This window comes from Mus caroli, unplaced genomic scaffold (assembly GCF_978045245.1).
Source record: "Mus caroli unplaced genomic scaffold, Mus_caroli_1 scaffold_18, whole genome shotgun sequence".
NCBI classification, from domain to species: Eukaryota; Metazoa; Chordata; class Mammalia; order Rodentia; family Muridae; genus Mus; species Mus caroli.
Genome location: NW_028227273.1, coordinates 64240626 through 64248124, shown reverse-complemented (window position 1 = coordinate 64248124; position 7499 = coordinate 64240626).

Below are 7499 nucleotides of genomic sequence, written 5' to 3'. Positions count from 1 at the left end.
GGCCAGCCTGGTCTACAGAGTGAGTTCCAGGACAGCCAGGGCTACACAGAGAAACTCTGTCTCGGGGGGGGAAGAGTAAGACAGCTACCCTGTTGCTCGTATCTGCCTCTTACAAAGGTATAAAAAGTGTGTTCTTTCTTTCTTCTGGGCTCTTCTCTGGCCTGCGGCCTGAGAGGGGAGTCCCCAACATATTGGGATAATAAAAATCCTCATACGGTTGCAGCAATGGCGGTCTCTGCGGTCTTTGTGAGTGAGGATCTTTTGACAAACTCCAACAAGGACCTCTGGAAGAGCAGGCAGTGCTCTTAACCACTGAGCCATCTCTCCAGCCCTTAAAAGCTTTTTTTGAGACCGTTTAAAGTAGCCCAGGCTGGCCCCAAACTGTGTAACTGAGGGAGACTTTGCCCTTTGTCTCCTCCCACCTCTGTCTCCTGGGTGCTGGGCTCACAACTGTGCCAGTTTGTGTGTCACCAGTGTTAACTGATGAGAACGAGAGGAACCTGTTCCTGTAGTGGTGATGCAAAGCTGTTCATTCCATCACACATCGAGCGCCCAATCCCCTCTGCCCGCAGCACAAGCGTGTTAAAGTGTCAACCTAAATTATTTCCAGGTGTCCCCCTTGTTTTTTTATTTGTTTTAAGACTGGTTTTTAATACTGGCTGTCCTGGAACCAACTATGTAGCCAGGCTGGCCTTGAATTCAGAGATCCACCTGCCTAGCTACCTGAGTGCAGAGATTAAAGGCGTGCCCCACCCCCAGCCCCAGCCCCAGCCTCCACACTATGTTTTGAGATTGGGTCTCATTAGCCTGGAGCTTGCCAAGTAGGCCTGGCTGCCAGTGAGTCCCAGAGGTCTTCCTTCCTCTGCCTCCCAGGGTTTTAGTTAGGCACCATGCCGGAATCAGATTGTTTCTGAGGATCGGACTTGGGCCTTCAAGTTTGCATGGCAACTATTGGGTGGGCTGAGCTCTGATCTCAACCCTTCTATTTTTAGTTCTGTATACCCTGTCAATGTTTGGGAACTATGGAAGAACAACAGTAGTAGAGACTTGCAGAGAGCTACATTGTAACATTTCTGGGAACGTGGAAAACAGAAGCTATCCCTGCTGTATTATTCCTGTGTAACAGTTTCCTGCTCCTTACACATGCATGTGTCTTACATGGTTGCATGGGGATGTATGTTTGCATACAGTCTATCTTTTCAAATGTGTGTGTTGGTGTCTGCTGCTCTGTATGTGTTCCAAGTGCTCACAGGAGCCTCTGGATCCTCTGGAACTGGAGTTACAATTGTGAGCTACCATGTCAGTACTGGGACCTGAACCTAGGTCCTCTGCAAGAGCAGCATAGCTCTTAATCACTGAGCCATCTCTCCAGCCCCTGTAGTTTATATTTTTAAAGTTCACAACACATCTTCTCAGAATACAGATAGTTTTATGGAGTGTGACACCAGACTCGGCTTCTAGCTGCTCTTGATAGAAATCCAGGTTGCCTCAAACTTTTTTTTTTTTTAAAAGATTTTATTTATTTATTTTTTTATATATGACGAGTACACTGTAGCTGTATTCAGAGACACCAGAAGAAGGCATCAGATCCCATTACAGATGGTTGTGAGCCACCATGTGGTTGCTGGGAATTGAACTCAGGACCTCTGGAAGAACAGTCAATGCTCTTAACCGCTGTGCCATCTCTCCAGCCCCCCCTTTGTTTTTTCAAACTTTTTAAATAAGTATTTGTGGGTATGTGTGTGTGCCTGAGTGTGTGAACATAGCCATGTATACTATGCAGGGCCCCACAGAAGCAAGAGAAGGCACCAGATGCCCTGGGACAGTTTATAGGTGGTTGTGAGCAGCCATGCATGATGATAATGCCCTGGTCCTGAAGGCACTGAGAGAGTGCTCTGAACCACTGAGCCCTCTCTCCAGCCCCAAACTTCTTAAACCAGCCAACACCTCTGCACGTGTATCATCAGAGGCAAAATGCTTCAACACCTTGGCTTTGCAACTGCGGGCTTGTCTACCTGGATCCCAGTTCCCAAATAACGACGCTGAGGCGTATTTATGAATAGACCGTACACTAGGCTGGCTCCCTGACTCTCAACTTTTTTTTTTTTAAGATTTATTTAGTTATTATATGTAAATACACTGTAGCTGTCTTCAGACACACCAGAAGAGAGCATCAGATCTCATTACAGATGGCTGTGAGCCACCATGTGGTTGCTGGGATTTGAACTCGGGACCTTTGGAAGAGCAGTCAGTGCTCCTAACCCAACTCTCAACTTCTTATCCCATTTATTTTAACCTAAGTTGAGCCACATGGCTGGCTTCCTCAGAGTCCAGATGGCAGATCCTTCTGGTCCGTCCACGTGGTCTCTCCCCTTTACTTTTTTTCTCAGCGCCCCCCCACCCCCCCAACCCCCAGACTGGGGTTGGAAGACCTGCCCTATTCTCTTCTGCCCAGCTACTGACTGATCAGCACTTGATTAACTAATCAGAAGTGACGGAGAACAATTTTTACACAACATTGAGACAGACCAGAGATGCATAGCAAACATCTGCACTGCAAACAGATGTGTGAGCATAGAAATCCACCCCAGAATACACAGTGCGTGGAACTATCCCCCAACGGGCTTGAGCTGGAATTCCGTCTACAGAGATGGACCACTCACTATTAATTATACTTTGTCCCTTCTGAACACCACATTCCTTATCATGCCACAGCTGGAGAAAAGAACTGTTGTGAACAGAGGAAGCTCGGAATGCATGTGTGCTGTCACTGTGAGCACAGCCAGGTCAGGGACCCATGGGAATGGTAACATCTTCCCCTGGCAAGCTTGGGAAATGGCAGCTGAGACTAAGGCCTTTCACTAACCTCCGGTGGAGACCAGCTAAACAAACTAGCTAACCACTGTGCTATACATAATAAACTGTTGAGTTTTTAGTTTTATAGTAGGTGAAATCTCCATCACAAAGAGCTCAGCCAGCCTGATCCCAGCCGCATGTGAGTGTGTGTGTGTGTGTGTGTGTGTGTGTGTAGGTGAGTGGGTGGTGGTGGAGGAGGTGGAGTCTTCATTCTCATGCCACTGCCTCCTCCCACCTCAGGCTCCCACAGCAAGCTACAGGATGCATCAAAGTTAATGAAAACAAACTTAAGGCTAGGCTGCTAGGGTTAAGGTCCCAGTCCCACTGATTATAACCTTGTGGCCTTAGACATGTTATCCACATCCCTGAGCCCTGATTACACCAGCTCTAAGTTGGTCCCCACCTCTAAGTTATTACAAAATGAGGCCTAAATTATATCCTAAGTATTGTTGCAATGCTCACAAGCCAGAATGCACTTTTGGGTTTAGTTTAGTTTGTTTGTTTGGTTATTTTTTGGGTTGTTTGTTTGATTTTTGAAATTGGGTCTCCGTTTATAGCTTGGGCTGCCCTGGAACTCACTATGTAGACCAAGCTAATCTCAAACTACGCCTTTAATCCCAGCACTTGGGAGGCAGAGGCAGGCAGATTTCTGAGTTCGAGGCCAGCCTGGTCTACAAAGTGAGTTCTAAGACAGCCAGGGCTACACAGAGAAACCCTGTCTTGAAAAAAACAAAAACAAACAAACAAAAAAGAAAATCCTAATTTGAAAAGATACAAAAATTAACCCAGACTTCCATGTGTTTCAGGATATTTCTTGCCTGGAGAGATGGTAGATATCAAACATCTTTCTCACCTACAATGACATGCTAGCTCTCCTACCTACCCTGTAGCAGGAGCATGGTGCAGTGGTGCCAGTGAAAGAACCTAGTGGGGAAACCTCCACTCAATTCCCGTTCGGCCTGTACCCAAGAATCACGAACAGACGACCATTTTGATGTAAAAGCATGAGGTAGTTTAATGACTGAGCTCCGGGCTGACACATATCTCCCGCAGGAGACAGAGGTGTCGGCCATTTTGGCCGATCTCCAGGTCGAACCGTATCTCATGCAGGAAACAGTGGATACGACCCCGAGGCTTGGAAGTTAGGGGTTTTTTTTTATAGAAAAGGGGTGGGGCTGGGGGAGGAATTGGCGTGGTTTCACATGATTGGTCCATTTAAACATTAGCAGCCTGTTAACATTTAACTTAGGTCAGAAGGGTGGGAGATAGGGAGGTGCCGGGCCAGTCCAGCATGTCTGGCATGCCATTCTCTTTATCTCTCTTTATCTTTAGGGCCAAGCAGCCTCAGGAATGTCTTAACGATGGGCAGGCCAGTCGTTATATGTCCTGACTGGCCTGGTGCCTCCCTATATCCCACCCTTCTGACAGTCTGTTGATGTTTAAATGGACCAATCATGTGAAACCGCACCAATTCCTCCCTGCCGATGTTTAAATGAACCATTCATGTGAAACCTCGCCAATTCCACCCCCATCCCCACCCCTTTTCTATAAAAACCTCTAGCTTCCAAGGCTCAGGGTCAAATCCACTGTCTCCTGCGTGAGATATGGTTCGACCCGGAGCTCCGCCATTATGGCTCCACCATGTGGTCGACACCTCTGTCTCCTGCGGGAGATATGTGTAGGCCCGGAGCTCTGTCATTAAACTACCTCATTCTTTTACATCAAGATGGTCATCTGTTCGTGATTCTTGGGTGCACACGGAATGGGAATTGAGTGGGGGTTTCCCCACTAGGTTCTTTCACAGTGAGTGACAAGAGACATTTCCCTCTGTGGGCTGCATAGATGAAAGCCTATCTTCTGTTTCTTTGATTGGAAGCCCCTTTTATTAAAAAGAACCCTCAAATAATTCTTACATTAGTAGGAGTGTCTCTTGTCACTCTCTTCTCCTGTGAACTACCAGAGTGCTTACTTAGACTAGATAGCTCGTGCCAACTGCCCGTGTGTGTTTCATAGTCTTCCTCTCCATCCCTCATCTGAGGATCAGCTGAAGTAGAGGGAGCCCCAGCAGTGCTTTGGTGACATCCATTCTAGCATGCCTCTGATGAATGCTAAATACAGAAATTAAGAGGAACTCTTAACTTCCATTGTGGTCTTCATCTAAGAAGAACCTAAGAAGATGAGAAGATTCTGGGATTCTCTTGAGCCTATTAGTCTTGTTAGAGGAGATGTGGGGCCTGATCTGAGTGGGATGCAGCCGTTGACTACAGCAGGCCATGGCCTGTTCTGAACACTGTTAATCTCATTCAGAGGAAAAAAAAAAACTTTGGTTGAATTTTGTTTTGTTTTTTTCGAGACAGGGTTTCTCTGTGTAGCCATGGCTGTCCTGGAACTCACTCTGTAGACCAGGCTGACCTCAAACTCAGAAATCTGCCTGCCTCTGCCTCCCAAGTGCTGGGATTAAAGGTGTGCGCCACCACCGACAGACTGGCTGAATTTTCTTTTTATTTATTTTGCAAATGGGAGTTGCCAGTAGGCACAGGTGGCTTCTCTGATGAAGGTATGACCTTGGGGATGAAAACGAATGAACTGTCCTATTCAGCCCTTTAACTGCAGTGTAGCAACAGGCTGGGCATCTGATAGATTCTTAGCAAACACTCAGATGCCCACAGGCTATCCCCTCCATGATGGGCTAACCTGAGCTCAAGGAGTCTCCATAAAGTTCAGCCCAGTTTCCCTGCTGCTTAACTTACTCTTGAGTGTTGAGAATACTCAAAACTGGTCTTTTGTTTTTGTTGTTGTTAATACAATGATCTTTCAATAAATACAATTAAGTCATAGTTACTTAATTCTTATTTTAAATTGTATGCACATGATTTTGAAAGTTTATGTGTTCCACCTGCTTGCAGGAGCCTAAGAAGGCCAGAAGAGGGTCAGCTCCCTGTAACTGGAGTTACAGGCAGTTGTTAACTGCCCCGTGGGTGTTGAGAACTTAACCTAGATCTGTAAGAGCAGTAAGCCATTCCCTCAGAGTTACTGAATTCTTCGTTTTGTTTTTCCAGACCAGAGTTCCTCTGTAGACCAGGCTGGCCTCAAACTCACAGGCTGCCTCTGCCTCCAGAGTGCTGGGATTAAAGGCGTGTGCTGACACCACCCAGGCTAATTACTGAATTCCTAAAAACACTTGGGTGCACAAACTTTAATATTTGTTATGGTAATAGTAGGCTGCTACATCCTAGCACCGGGTTTGTAGGTCAAAGGCAAGTCTCTCAGTGGCATGATCATTCCACAGGCTTCCTACAGAACTAACTTACAAGGTTCTTCACATTTCTCAGCATCCAGACAGATGGGGCCTGCATGCTACACTGCATCCTCCCCATACTCACAGGTAGTATCTCACACTTGGTTAGGCCAAGAGGTGTAGGAACCACCACTCAGAGTTCACTGGCCTGTTCCCAATTCCATAGCTGGGATGAGTTTGGACTCTCCACATGAAGACTAGGCCCAGAATCTATCCAACATGTTCTTGTTCTTTCTGGAAATCCTAAACACTTGTCTCATCCTCTAAACACTTGTCTCATCCTCTGTGGAACAAAAATTACCCTCATCCTACAACCTAAGAAGCCAGGTACTTCCCCAGCATGCTGGAAGCTAGACTGTTTACCTGATAATGATCTTTTAATTTAGTGACCCTCAAGCGCTGCAGTGGACACTTGTGATGCACAGAAGCCAGGATCCATTGTGTGACAGTTCCTGGGTGTGTGTGAGTGTGATCTAATGCCTACTTATTCAAGTCACCAAAGTCCAACTTGATGAATCAATGATTGTATCAGGACTAATTAGAGGAATGTAGGTAAAGGGTTACATACAGAAGCAGGAAATGACTCAAAGCCCACCCTAACATGGTGACAGGTCTCAAAAGCCGGAAACCTGGATCAAACTTCACAATTTAGAGGCTGATCAACAGGTTAGAGAGTGTCCTTTCCAGGTAGCTCAGTGGGTCTGACCTTTTGGGCAGTTGGGCCTGTCCAGGAGTATGTAATGGTTGGGGAAAAGGCTGGCTGGCAAGAGCTAGTAAATCTGCTCAGTTTCATGGACTTCCTGAGACCTTTGAGTTAACTTCCTGAGATTAAGGAGCTTCCCTGAGGATGGACTGTCTCAACCTCTCCTTAGAGCAACCTGATTCTTAACAAGCTTCCTTCCAACTGGCCAGTATTATATGGGAGGAAATTGGTACACAACAGGGTTAGGTGAGGATAGGGGCTGATTGTCTAGTTTCTAGAGACATCCGTAGCCATGATACTCATAGTATTGCCCACAGTCAAGGATATTTGCTATTCAAACTTTGATGCAGGTACCCTGGTGTCAGAGGTTGTGACTTCAGATCTAGTCTATTTCATTTGGAGAATTGTTTCCACCTGCATAGCTGCCAAGCCATTTTTCTTTCTTTCTTTTTTCTTTTTCTTTCCTTTTCTCCTCCTCCCTCTCCTTTCTCTTCTTCCTCTTCCTCCTCCTCCTCTTCCTTCCCCCCTCTCTGTCTCTCATCTCTACATCATTTTAATCCCTGTGATGATATAGTCTTTTTTTTTTATTTAATATACTCAGAATTTATTTCCAGTACATACAGGGCCTGGTCCAGTCTTGCC